Genomic DNA, 13,617 nt, shown 5'->3' on the forward strand with positions numbered 1-13,617 from the left:
GATTTTAATCAGATTATGTTGCATCTACCTTGAATTCGCGTCGCAGAGCAGCTTCCGACATGCTTGGCTTATTACATCAAACTAGGCTCGAAATATTACGTGATTAGCCAAAAAGATGCAAGTGTCCTTATACATATACAAGCAGATACTATCTATTTATTATCATTTTTTTCTAGTCTTCACATATCAAACTATCCTAATTTTCTTGTCAATAATAAAGTTAATCTGGTTCAAAGACTCGACTTACTAGCATCATTAGCTATCTGGATAATGATCAAAACAGGTTTTATAATCGGCAAAACAAAAATATATATTGTGCCAATTTGCGGCAACATTAGCCATATAGCTGTCATAAATATCATTAAAAGGGTAATATAGTTACTTATGAATGCGCTCAGATTTGTAAAATAAGTCAAGCCTCTAAAATCAAGTTATTATCTTTCTTTTTAACTCCAAACATAATAAGCTCGTACACATATGGATATTTACCGATCATATTTTTAGTTGATAACATAATTATTTTGGTTACAGTTAATAATTGTTACTATTTTAGCCGCACGTGCGCCTCTAGCCCAAGATCCATTCTATTTTTGTTTGTTGTTTCCCTCTATTTTATTTATTGTCATTATTTTCTTTTATCTCTTATTACCACTGGCTGAAATAAAGAAAGAAAAAAGCCTCACGAACTGTAAACGGTTTTAAAGTTAGCAACCAAGAGTGTCCACACGATAACCATGGTAATTAAATTAATCAATACACCATGGTTTTTTTGCGAGATCATGCAACATCACATTTAATATGGTTAGTTTATGATAGAAAACATTAGCTTTATGATTTGTATCTTCATTCTGTATGTTTGTTATAAAAAGCATGTTTGAAAATTACACGCTAAACGGCGATACTAATACAATACATATACTATCTTTCGTGGTGCGGTGCATAGGCCCTCAATACGTATCTATCTTCAATGTCAAACCCCTCAGTATCGTATAATATTTTCTTAACTCATCAAGGAGCGTGTGAAAATTGTTTTCTTCAAAATTTCGTATGAATAAGTAAGCAGCGAATTCCTTTCACTTAACTGATGCATTGACATTCATTTTGTTGATTTATTTTCTGATATCAAATGCTATTATGAAAATGACGTCGAGCTTTTCTATCCAAAATAATTCATCTTGTACCCTAAATGCTTGACTGTAACATTGGGAAAATCATATATATAATTAATTTTTTATAACCATAATGACGACATTTCCAACTTCATTATTATTCTGTCCTGATTATCATTTCTAAATCATGCAAATAAATGTGGATTCTCCATATGGATACTTTATTATTCGTTATGTTAATTTCCCATAGGCCTCTGGGAGTTATTCTTACTGTTAATGCAAGTGTACCACATGACTAAGAATGTTGTACTGTTACATAAGTAACAGTGGGTCACAATAAAACACTGGGTAATGACAACTATTAACCGTATTTTCACAATTTGACATCAACCTACTTTCAATTTGAATATTATTCCTAATTTTGCCAAACGATAGGTTAAAGTGGTTACATATCAAGTGATCTTAGGTTTGATAGAAAAGGACAGTGGTCAAAATTTCGATGACTTAAGTAGGTGACGAGTATAGCTATTTTATTAAATATATATAGCAAACAAAAACAACTTCTGACATCATTTAATTCCAATGACACAAATTGTGATTGAGGGGTTGCCTTAAAATGTTGAGGATTGAATCAGAATTGCAGCCATCGTTTATCTCAGCGTGATCGTATGAGGCGATTGAATGGGTTCCTATAATTTAAGTCTGTGCATCTCTGAACTCCAGCAGGTGAACAAATATATTTCAATAACTGGTATTATTCCTCATGGTTTTGGTCATGGACAAACAATAGTATATACATTGTACAACAAGATCAAACAAAAACAACAAAAACACGTGAGTCATAATTCAGTTGAAATGAAATGCTGCAATCCGGGGAACTAATTTATCAATTATTTAAATTTCGTATTGCAACAAGACTAATTATTTTGAACTGGAATATCAGACATTGTTTTTGGAAATTTTATATTACTATATTTTATATTATTTATATAACTATTATTAGTTCACAATGTGTTTAGGGAAATCAAATACATGTAATAATGAATCTTGTTTTAATTTTCCATCGTGAAATATTGACCACCTTGTCATTAATTACGAAATCATATAAAAAATCAGTTCATTATATATCAAGAAAGGTGTTTGTGTACATGATACTTATATATAGGAGAAATCAATTATTTTGAACGAAGTGTTCATAATCATACTCAATCAAACCGAGTCTATAATTAATATGTAATTTTGTTGTGATTAATGCTCCAGAGAGATCACTTTGTTAGAAATAGATTATAGATTGTATGATACATTGAACACCTTTGCCATAAATATATAGCATATATGTTCCGTCTGTGAATCATTTGATCACATATTATATTTTTTTCATTGGTGGACATTTTTGGGAGGGGGAGGGGGGATTGATAGTATGCACGAAAAAGTATTTGAAAAAATCTCATTATTAAAGCTACGCAATGGAAAGAGGTTAGGATAAAAGACAACGACCTTTAAAATGTCATCGACTGTCTGTTGTAACTTTTATGTTAAAATACAAGACCTACTGTCAATTTTTTCAAAGTTGTCTACAAAAAAAATTACATCAAGGTTATTAGAAGATCAATCAAGGTTGATATATGGGCGAAGATATTTTAAGGTCGATTTATGTCTGGAACATTTATTCAAACAATTAGAAGACAAAAGTTCCTTTTCTATCTGTTATTAATATATTCTTGATTTTTTTTCAGATTAATATTTCATTTCACTTAGCTTCAAACTGGCATTTACTTCATACTAAAAATTTCTTAATTGTTAGGATTCGATTTTTTCCAGCGATTTGCTTTTTCTGTATATAAATTTCGGAAAAAAACATTAATTTTACCAGCCTACCGTTGAAAAGCCATTTGACCAATTCCAATTCAAATTCGATTTTGTACAACTTGAGAGGGTCTTATTTGCACATGAAATGGCCTGAAGCCCTAACCCAAGTAATATGTCCAGGAGATTTCCGCATGGCTTGGTCATTTTTGCACCGGCGATTTGTTCTTTCTCTATGTAAATTTCGGGAAAAAACATCATATTCACGAGCCTACCATTCATAAAACAATTTTACCAATTCCGCTGCAAATTTGATTTTGTACAACTTGAGAGGGTCTTCTTTGCACATGATAAGGCTTAAAGCGCTAACAAAAGAAACATGTCCAAGAGATTTCCGCATGGCTAGATCATTTTCCAGCGATTTACTTTTCCTGTATATAAATTTCTGAAAAAAAAACATAAATTTTACGAGCAAAACATAATTAACATAATATTATTAATAATAATGTGACAAGAGTTTAAGTATTTTGCCATTTGTGACTTTGGTAAAATAAACATTGACCAAGTGTTTTTTTTTATAATATGTGTATTTCAAATATTATCATGAAACATTTTACAACTTAGCCTTTTAACAAAATAGTAAAGCCTGCAAAGTACAGAGATGGTGGGAATTGTTGAAAGTATACCTTGAACCGTTGCTAGTTTGGCATTGGCATAATACTTATCCACAACTGCGTTATTATGTATTTTGTCATTTGGTGTATAAGATTTATTTGAACTTTTAATATTGCATATGCATATTGCAGTTATTTTTCTTTTGTTGTGTCAGGCAATTGAATTTCAAAGACATTCCATTATTAATAGTTTGGTTGTTTATGCTTTTTACAATGTCTCTTTGATGTTAACCTACCATACACTGATAATATTGTTATGCATAAGTAACACGTTTTGCAAAAGAAACAGGCGAAAATTAATGATTTCCTTCCCTATCACATCTGAGATTATTGTAACGGGTTGAAAAAAGAATCATAAATGCGATAATGCATGCTTTTAAATTTGCTCACAATTCACGACAAGCCATTATTTTCTTGTCGTTGTTATCTCAGAATCATACCTAAAATACCATTGATCCGTGTTTATTCTAAGTAAATTAATGATACAATTAGTAATTTTCATATCACTTCAAATCCAGGGGATAAATTAACATGTGACATTTGTCCCGACTCACCCCTGTCAATCAGCTACTTTTAATGTTTGTTGTATTAAAATTTTTCCTGATATCATTTTAATAGGCAGTAATAGGCTAAAGGTCAGGCCACATAAATTCCTCACCTTAAGGTTGCACAAAAAAATAATACTCTGTTATAGGTAATCTGTCCATGTGAATGTGAGAAATTTGAAGCAATACGCAACATTGTTGTTAAAGTCGTTTTTTAATCGCAACTGAGACATAGTTTTCATTGATAAGGTCTCGGCACATTTTAAGATGATACGGTTATATTTCGTAAATAGTAAACATTGGTGGAGTAACTGTAATTACTATGTTTTTATATAACGAATATTTAGAATGTAAATTTATTTAATAACTTAATAAGTCGTTAATAATTCTAGGCATATAATTCCTTTGATACGATGCCTACAATGATTTCAAATTATCATAGAAGGTTCCTTAATTATATCAGATATATATTCAAATTAAAATCACTTCCTCATAAAACCAACTCAGAAGAGAATATTAATTTGAATACTTTCACAAATTAGAACAAACTATTTCCGTTAATTTGAGCATTGTGAAATAATAACGCATTAAAGTGTCTTTTTATCATGTTTTGCATAATTGTACATCATTTGTCAAATGAGATCATTTGTAGAGTCAAACAGACATGCATCAAACATGTCTTTAGATAAATGGTGGTTTCCCCGATAGATAAACATAAATCATCATGGCCAGATCGTAATATTCAGCATATTTGTGACATAATGTTCATTTTGTTACTGTCGATCTTAGATAAATTAGTTGTTAATTTCAAAAGATTTACTTTTCTAATGGGGTTAAATTACAAATATTAAGGATAAAGTATAAAAATTGCCTATTTAAAAAAAACTCAGCTCACTCTTTTACAAATTGATTATTACCGAAAAAGATACCAATGTTCATAAATATTCATGCGGGTCACGAGTGTTTTAATCATAAAATTGAAAAACAAATATGATATATGTAAAGTTATATTAAAATTACATGAACACTCGTCAGTTACATTTGGATTTGCATAATGCCATTTTAATTAAATATCAATTTTATGATTTAAGCGATAAGTGATTTGTTTACATTTTAATTAATCATTCTGAATCCGTTGGGGTAAAACAGAAAAAATCAATACTCAAAAGATATGTGCCCTATTTAACATGATTGTATTTGTGTACGGAGAAACAGGCTGCCTGTCGCTATCTATTGATATAAATAAAGAATAGTCATGTTTTGGGCTCGATTAAAAAACACGATGTAAATAATCTACAAAAGAAATTATCGTCTCTATTATATAAAGTTACATATAATGTTTCAAAAGCTTTAAGTGAAAATTATATGAAAAAGAAATTTCCTTGGACTGCAATCTCAAGACAAATTTTCATTAAATGCGGTTTATGTAATAAATGGGGTAACGAAAAATGGTTAAAATTAGCAATGAGACAGAAACTAAAATTACGTGACTCTCCGCTGTTTACTGTGGTAATCCATTTACTAAGAAATTTAAGAATTTGTGGTTTTGATATAGTGTAAACTGAAGTATGGTTAAGCAAATGGAAAGAACAAATACATTTTCACAAATTATTTTCACCACTGAAATTATATATACATTATAAATGTTCAAATAGCCTCTACTAGCATTGTAATAATGACTAACCGTATTAATTCATGTCAGCCTGAAATGTGTGTTATAAAAGAAATTTGAGTTTATTTGATTGATTTGTAAAAGAAAGCTTATTGTTAATTGCTACGTCAAGATGTATTGTTAATAACTTCTCCGAAAACATTTGTACTGTATTATGAACAATTTATTTTAAAAAATGTCTTACACTTTGCCTTTATCATGTAATAAAGGCCATATGCTATATGCAGTTAAATGCCAAATAAATTATTAAATTGTTTTAATTATAAAATATTGTTTAAAACAAATGAAAATGTATTTTGAACAGGTCATGACAAAATAAAATTTGATGTTAAGCAAATTACGATATTATCGTATATAAGCAGTTAGTATTTCATTGAGATCATATATTTCTTCAGGTAAGCGCATTTCTGAAAGAAGAAGGTTGTTGTATGCATAAAATGCCTAGGCTAAATACTCACTAATGTCTTTCAAACGGTATAACATATCTCTTAATTTATTTTCTCCAACAACGGTTCTGAATTGACAACTGATTTTATATGCGATATATAGTACATTGCTTTTTCGTATTTCCAATGATTCTCTAAAATTTATGCGAATTTGTTTAGATATGCACTAAACATATACATGTGATGCTTTGTTATAGTATTGAAAATGTAGACTGAGGTCTTAGAATAAATTTCAAAAACAAATACAAGAAAATTGATAATCAATTGATCTTGATGTATTTCCTTGGCAACATGTGACATAATTCTTATATTGAGTTTTTCACAAAAAGAGGAGAAAAGCATTAAATTAAATAGTTATAGAATATTATTTATTAAGTAGGCTGATCCATTGTTTCAAACGACATAAGAAATGAAGTTAATGAAATCAAATAACAAGTACTTAGCCTTCACGATCCTTTCCCCTTTGAAACATTGACATTCATAGAGCCATTAAAATGTAGTTATTGTGAAGGTATTCATTTCCCACGTTGAAACACTGACATGCGTAGAACACATTTTGTAGTCAATTTTAAACAATTAGTTTCCCCGTCAAAAACTCACATTTTAGCGTTCATAACTGTCAATGTATTTCCCCTTTTTAGAAGCACTAACATACAGCGACCAGTTAAACATCGTCAAAGTGTTTTGTGTTCCATCTATTTCTGTTTAAATATTGAACCCTTTCAATCTGATTATATCATTTATATCAAGCAATATAAATACTAAATGTGTAATTATAATCATCTCTCTGATTGACCGGTGCTGCATTAATGAATACAACAAGTAAGTGTCTGAATATAATTTGTATCATTATACTCGTACATAAGCGTTCGACTTATTCTGAATTGAATAAGTATGTTGTTAGGGCAATATTCGAATGGAATAATTCTATCAATTGTTCTTTGTCAAAAATGTCGCATTATACCACTTGTCTTCTCTATGTGTTGTTTCTATCACGTGCCTTTCAACTAATTCTCGTGTACCCATTTCAAATATGCGTGGCTTCTGTGTAATTATATTTGCATTTTTTGTCTGTTTCGTGAAACATGACACCAATAAGCTCCTCAATTAACCTTTGATTTAATGTGTATATTTTTAGATAGTGTTGGATGTGAAACGTGACATTTTGCTTTAATGGTTTGACAAAATGATAAGAGAAAAAATAAATGGACAAATATGGTTTTCTCTTACAGTTCCAGGGGATTACTTGGATTACTTTTTCAGATAAGGTATCCTGTGAAGTGATTCACAAAGTCGTTTGACTGCTAAAATAAGACTGCTAGAAATAAGAATTTTCGCATATTTTTCAAAGATAATTCTCAAAGGAAGTATTTCATGTAAATAGTCTGATAACCAAATGTTTAAAGAAAATAACTTGAACATGTTCCATAACTAAATGTGATGCAAATTTTAAGTTTAATGTAGACTTGATAGGGAAATTTTGTTGACAATGGTTGACTTTAAAGTTATTTGATATTGATAAGATCCTTTATGATTGAAATAAAAAAAATCATTTAAAATTTCAATTGCATAAAAACAGTGCATACACGGAGAAGATTCATTCATACGCGGAATTATAGATTTAGACGTTGCAATAGCACCAATGCACTTTTCTCGTGCATTAACATCTGCAGAAGCCTTCGCACTTATTTTATCCCCCGCCCTTGAAGCTAAGACTTTTGATATGTCCTCGTGCATCTGCAAATGTTAATGCACAAAAAAGCGCATTTACCCTATATTATTAAAATTGTGTTTAAGTATGGATGGTTTTAATTAAAGCAATCTGCCCTTTTGCATTGTAATGAATAAGCCTATCAGGAGATGACTGTACGCCATCATCAAATATACTTAAAAAGAAACAAGTTAAAACAAGAATACACATATACTAGTACTTTTGAACGCTAAATTGCCTTTAAACATTTTTTTAATATCTGATAACATCTTCAGGAATTTCGAAACAATAATTCTCCAGGTGTAAAACATAAAATAACAATAATTTATCAGGTGAAGTATTTAATGCAAGTATTTAGTTAACTTAAAGCTAAAACGTTTGGTAGTCTGTCATGTCTGGTAAAGTTATGATAATACTCAAATAATAATAACAAATTGAATATAAGTTATTGTCAGAATCACACTTTTAATATGAAACCTAATTAATTATTTTGTCTTTCACAGTAATCCAGTAGAAATACACTGTCTGTCTTGTGATACATCAAACAATATCATCTTAAATATATATATTGTTATAGACTTAAAAAATCTCCACAAAAATGAATAAATAAACAGATAAAAACACGTTTTTTATCGAACATATTGCTGCTGAACATGAAGAGATGTTACACTGTTATATCAATTTCTGATAAACAATCTCAGCTCATATTTTACTTGTAACACATAAGCATAGCCTGTGGTTTTAATAGCCCTCGACTTTTTACATTTAATATTAAAGTTAGATGCATTATCATTTTTGTCACAGTTTTCTTGTTAGACAAATATTACTTTTTAGACGAGCCAACTACTGCTGCGCATATCGTTACATAAACATGTATATCAGGTGTCAGAACTGCTAAAAACTGTAATTTTGATTTGTCATTGAACATACTGATCTGTAGAGATAGAGAAAAGACAATAAAAAGTATATGTGTTTCTTGAATGAAACAATAGGCTATTACAACAGTCAACATTACAATTTATAAAAAAATCAATTATAATGTGCTTAATTCCCTAAGCTTAGTAATCATAGTAAATAATTACGCTAACAAAGCACAAGGTATCGACAGAAGAACTCGGAATCGCGAAAAATAAAAAAGATTATAACTGCGGACCAACTGCCGACTTCTTGATTAAAGCCGAAGGGAGTGGCCCTGAAATGTTGGCAAGAACGACGAGGAAAGTGTGCTAAGGTGCCTGGGTATTTTTTCTTTTTTTAATTCAAACAATACTTTTCCAGCAGATATAGAGCTTCATTTGCCATAAGTACATATTCAGGAAGAAAACTGTTTCTGTTGTTCACAAGGCGTTTGACTTCAAATGCATTTAAATTACTGATCATTTCTCCAATATTGGTTGCTTGGGGGCGTGAGGGATGTTGCACTTAATCATTATCCCTCATGTGCAGACATTTTTAAATTTTAAGCCGTGTAACTATGTCATGAAGGAAGTAAATACTTTATTTTAAACTTTAAATTATTCAAATATGAATATAGTTTAATATCTTCTTGTGTATAATAATTAAAAGAAGTTACTAAATTCTTAAGATAACATGACCATTGACGATGTTTAGTAGCTTTCTTTTGATGTGTAAACATTTATCTTATTACACTTTTTAGCGACCATACAAGTTACGTATTTTTCTTTACGTGTTCATTTCATAGTTCCTACTTGTTAACCTATTGTCTTGACAGATTTTAGTATCTCATATAATGTTTTTTTTCAAATCATCACGGAACGTGTGCAGATTATTTTCCTCCAAAGTTTCCAATGAGTTAGTAAACAGCGATTCATTTTAAGTTTTTTTTTTATTTCAAATGATGGTAAAAAACGCGTCTACGCGTCTCAATCCAAAATAATTGCTCTTGTACCAAAAATGCTTGACTGTTATAATGAGAAAATTCTATTTTTATTTATTCCTTTGTTTATATCAACCATAATGGTGAAAATACTAGACAGTTGATTGAAAGTAACAAACTTCTTTATTATTCTGTTCTGGTGATTATGTCTAAAACATATCAATACTTGTAAAATTTGAAAACTTTCTGCTTACATATGCATACATTATCGACCAGATGGCGTATGTGTAGTGGTACTTGATTTCCACGAGAAGTAAAAAAGGACCGTTCAAAACGTACCGACTACTTTTTCGTGTTTAAAAGCTAGAGCGCCAATGTCGGTGCGTACACATACCAGTAAATCGTAACATTTCGATAGGATCAAATCATGTTTGTTTGACTGTAATTTTGTCATTTTGCTATACACACCCGATTGCCTTGTAGAGGATACAGAGGACAATGCACTGTCAAAAACAGGACAAGTATTGCACATATTGGACGAAACATGTGTTACACCTCAAAGGCAGTGTATGGCTGTTAAAAAATTGACTACAGAATAATGCCATTTGTGTCTGCTAATATTTGCTTATTTACGGTGACACAGTTGGGACCTGTCAAGTAAAAAATCTATCTAGCACGAAAATGAGTGTAATTATAAAATCTAATAGATATTCCCTCTGCGCAACCACACTTCTTACTTTTTGAAGTATATCAAAGAGAATGCTATACCAGAATTGTTTAAAACACATGGTGTTAAGCACGTACTCATTAAGCAAACCTCTTGAAAACTAATTTCAACTTCGGTTTAATGATTATTAAATTGATCAATATATAACATATGACGTCACTGTGTAAAATAAGTACGTATAACATTTATTTTAAATTTTAAAATGTTTAAAAGAGAATCAACCAGTTTGTATCAGAAATCCTCTTGAAAACGAAACTAAGGTCTATGTAAGCAATTACAGATAGACGAATAGAAATAAACGGCGTGCAAAATATTTCCATTGCCAACTCCATAAAAAAACTACACGTAATCTTATTTTAAAATATATTTAATAAATCTCGCAAGCATTTTAAAAGAATGTTGATATCAATATGCATTTTATTGTACATTATTCATATCCTCAGTTATCTTCCCATAGTTACCTGATTGATAGACCTGTAATATTTTTTCTGATTAATTACCTGAATCAAAGAACTACTTTTTTGTTTCTCGAGGATGATCATTGTAATGAGAATTTTGTGCATAGTTGGTAACAATTGGTAACATACTTTGCACAAAACATAAAAAGTTTCACTCTGACAAAGGCAACATGTATTAAATTCTTGTAAAAACAACTGGTCTTTTCATTAAGTTTAATAAAAAATCTTTTAGATTATGTATTTAATGTGAATACCAATAATGCGTTTCACTCACATTCACAAGAACAAATACGATAAAACAAAAAACAGTATTTTAGTAAAATAAATCATGTAAATATCAAGATACATTTAAGAATTTAGACCTACATGCAGTGCCTATTCTATAGAACTTTCATATAACTTTAAATTATTATATGTACCGCATAAACGATACATAATTCATCAATCAAAATTGAGGTATGTTTAGGCATGTTTTGTATATACGGCATCTGTTTTGAATTATATTCCATTCGCCTTAACTTGTTTTTATGAACCATTTAATTTTCAAAAGCCAATCATTAATTGTTAAATAAATGTACAAGCACCATAAAATTTCATTTTATAAGGTTTTTCAACAATTTTTATATCACGTGTCACTGTGTATGCTACTTTCCGGAAAAATGTATTCTCCTGACTTTAAATCCTTTATTTTCTGTCGTGTTCTTCTCTTATTATTCACATTTTCCTCCATTTGAAATTCATATCGTAAGCGCGGGAATATAATTTGTATCTTTTGGTAAATTTCCTCGTCAGACGACAATGTCGTCTGCTTCTTTTGACAACAGCTGTACAGAGCCATCCGTAAGCAAGCTCGAAATTTAGGGCTCATCCAAAGATAAATTATTGGGTTGTAGCAACTGTTACTCATTGAAAGCCAATGAAAACACAACCGTTAAGTTTTTTAAGTCATATCTTTCTAACAGAATACAACTAGTTAATCTTCAATCTCAGACAATGAAAATAATTTCCGGTGTTCCACAAGGCTCAATATTAGGACGTACCTTTATTATTTCTAATATTACATAAATGACATAGCTTTCATTGGTAATGATATAAAAATTGATTTATACGCAGACGATTCTACTCTTTATGAGTCCGGAGATAATATATCAAAAGTAGAAGTAAAACTTCAAGATCATTCAAATAACATTGAGAAATGGTGCAAAATAAATAATATGGCCTTAAATCCAGATAAATCCAAATGTATGGTAATAGGAACAAGACAAAAAGTAAATATTATGAGAAAATTGTATCTTAAGATAAATGAAATTGTTCTTGAAAATGTAACTGATCAAAAAGTCCTGGGTATTTGCATAGATAACAACTTAAAATGGCACTTGCAAATTGACAATGTTTGTAAAAAACTTAACGGAAAAATTGCCTTATTGAAAAAAATATCGTGCTTTTTGCACTTTGATATGAAATTATTGTTTTACAATGCACATATATTGCATATTATCGACTATTGTTGTATTATATGGGGTAAAGAAAACACAAACTACATAAATAATGTTTGTAAATTACAAAGACGAATTGCTAAAATCTTTTTACAGCAACCACAAAGATCTCCGTCAATGAAGCTATTCGAAGCTCTTAACTGGTAACCGCTCCCTGACAGATGTATTATTATTATTATTATTATTAGTAGTAGTAGTAGTAGTAGTAGTAGTAGTAGTAGTAGTAGTAGTAGTAGTAGTAGTAGTAGTAGTAGTAGTAGTAGTAGTAGTAGTAGTAGTAGTAGTAGTAGTAGTAGTAGTAGTAGTAGTAGTAGTAGTATTATAGGAATATATTTGTTGTTGTAGATGGTTGGGTTATGGTCACCAACTAAGGTTATGGCATGAAGTGGTAACCAACATAAAGCGTAGAATATCACAACTGTCACCATCATCTTTATCGTCTGAAATAAAAACTATTGCAATATAAGTTTATCTACAAATACATCTTTAAAGACATATGCGAAAATTACAAAATTCTTACCAAATGTAGTACATCTAAAAACCGAATTCCATATGCTAAAAATATATAACATACATAAGTTGTCAAAAGAAATATTTTTAATCAACAGTTTAGACAGTTAAAATGACCGAAACTTTTTAAAGCATCGTAAGCCATTGTCAAACAAAAACTGGGTATATTGAAATAGAAACAACAAATATTACCCAATTTAGCACGAGTCCATAATGTTTAAGTGTCTGTAAACGCTCACATAAAATATATTGATTCAAAATGGTATTACAATCATTAATCACATTATGTACTGAATTTACAGTCATGTGATAATATTACAAAATCGGATATACCACTCAGAAATAATGACTTGATTGCAATAAATAAGATATGTTATTGCTTTTAAGGGCGATGTTCTTTAGAAGCACAAGTCATGAAAATAGTCCTTTTATTAATCGTAAGTGATTTGTGGTGGCAATATCGTCAATGAGCATTTATCATTTTAAGTATATTAGAATATTTGGTTGATGCATTCAGAAATTATCTGTAACAGTCAATTTATTTGTTATCTGTTAATTAATATATCAAATCTAAGTAAATCAACAGTTATAAAATAATTACGTTGTTATATCAAAATTCAGCATAA

Source organism: Ruditapes philippinarum, unplaced genomic scaffold (genome assembly GCF_026571515.1).
Source record: "Ruditapes philippinarum isolate M1 unplaced genomic scaffold, ASM2657151v2 ctg170_1_1_1_1, whole genome shotgun sequence".
NCBI lineage: Eukaryota > Metazoa > Mollusca > Bivalvia > Venerida > Veneridae > Ruditapes > Ruditapes philippinarum.